We start from the raw sequence: 1,611 nt of genomic DNA on the forward strand, positions 1-1,611 counted from the left end.
CGTGTTCAGGTGGTATGGCCGTAAGCAAATATTGTGCCTACCAAAGGGCCTTTTAAAGATACTATATCACCACGCTTTGCTCTTTCGTCTATACAGGGAGCGCCTGCAGATTTCCAGACACACTCACAGCTTTTAAATGTCAAATCAGAATGTACAAAGTGGCTATAAGGATCACAAATGTAGTGCAGTAAAAAGATTAATATTTACTGTTGAAATGTAGAATACGTTAGCATAAAATTGAAAAGAAAATGATCGATGAGTTTAGGAATGATGAAAGCCATCATTTAACTGGATTTGTGTCATTTCTATACCGGCAAGTCATGATCTAGCTATTTCCTTCCCACCCTGTCGGTGTCCACTGAAAAAGCAGCAGCGCCCTCTGCTTTTTGTAAAGAGGAGTGAAAAAGCTTACAGCACCTGGTATTCCCAGGCGGTCTCCCATCCAAGTACTGACCAGGCCCGACCCTGCTTAGCTTCCGAGATCAGACGAGATCGGGCGTGTTCAGGGTGGTATGGCCGTAAGCAAATATTGTGCCTACCAAAGGGCCTTTTAAAGATACTATATCACCACGCTTTGCTCTTTCGTCTATACAGGGAGCGCCTGCAGATTTCCAGACACACTCACAGCTTTTAAATGTCAAATCAGAATGTACAAAGTGGCTATAAGGATCACAAATGTAGTGCAGTAAAAAGATTAATATTTACTGTTGAAATGTAGAATACGTTAGCATAAAATTGAAAAGAAAATGATCGATGAGCTTAGGAATGATGAAAGCCATCATTTAACTGGATTTGTGTCATTTCTATACCGGCAAGTCATGATCTAGCTATATCCTTCCCACCCTGTCGGTGTCCACTGAAAAAGCAGCAGCGCCTCTGCTTTTTGTAAAGAGGAGTGAAAAAGCTTACAGCACCTGGTATTCCCAGGCGGTCTCCCATCCAAGTACTGACCAGGCCCGACCCTGCTTAGCTTCCGAGATCAGACGAGATCGGGCGTGTTCAGGGTGGTATGGCCGTAAGCAAATATTGTGCCTACCAAAGGGCCTTTTAAAGATACTATATCACCACGCTTTGCTCTTTCGTCTATACAGGGAGCGCCTGCAGATTTCCAGACACACTCACAGCTTTTAAATGTCAAATCAGAATGTACAAAGTGGCTATAAGGATCACAAATGTAGTGCAGTAAAAAGATTAATATTTACTGTTGAAATGTAGAATACGTTAGCATAAAATTGAAAAGAAAATGATCGATGAGCTTAGGAATGATGAAAGCCATCATTTAACTGGATTTGTGTCATTTCTATACCGGCAAGTCATGATCTAGCTATTTCCTTCCCACCCTGTCGGTGTCCACTGAAAAGCAGCAGCGCTGGTATTCCCAGGCGGTCTCCCATCCAAGTACTGACCAGGCCCGACCCTGCTTAGCTTCCGAGATCAGACGAGATCGGGCGTGTTCAGGGTGGTATGGCCGTAAGCAAATATTGTGCCTACCAAAGGGCCTTTTAAAGATACTATATCACCACGCTTTGCTCTTTCGTCTATACAGGGAGCGCCTGCAGATTTCCAGACACACTCACAGCTTTTAAATGTCAAATCAGAATGTACAAAGTG

General features: G+C 43.3%; 2 non-coding genes and 1 pseudogene across 2 annotated transcripts; all 3 read right to left on the bottom strand.

The window, feature by feature from the left end:
• Positions 1–405: 405 nt before the first annotated feature.
• Positions 406–524, bottom strand: LOC129088715 (5S ribosomal RNA). Its single transcript, XR_008531080.1, has one exon. It is a non-coding gene; the product is annotated as a 5S ribosomal RNA (ribosomal RNA).
• Positions 525–902: 378 nt separating this feature from the next.
• On the bottom strand, positions 903–1,021 carry LOC129088716 (5S ribosomal RNA). Its single transcript, XR_008531081.1, has one exon. It is a non-coding gene; the product is annotated as a 5S ribosomal RNA (ribosomal RNA).
• A 334-nt stretch (positions 1,022–1,355) lies between these two features.
• Positions 1,356–1,476, bottom strand: LOC129088718 (5S ribosomal RNA; annotated as a pseudogene).
• Positions 1,477–1,611: the final 135 nt, after the last annotated feature.

Source organism: Anoplopoma fimbria, unplaced genomic scaffold (assembly GCF_027596085.1).
Source record: "Anoplopoma fimbria isolate UVic2021 breed Golden Eagle Sablefish unplaced genomic scaffold, Afim_UVic_2022 Un_contig_3271_pilon_pilon, whole genome shotgun sequence".
Classification (NCBI taxonomy): Eukaryota; Metazoa; Chordata; class Actinopteri; order Perciformes; family Anoplopomatidae; genus Anoplopoma; species Anoplopoma fimbria.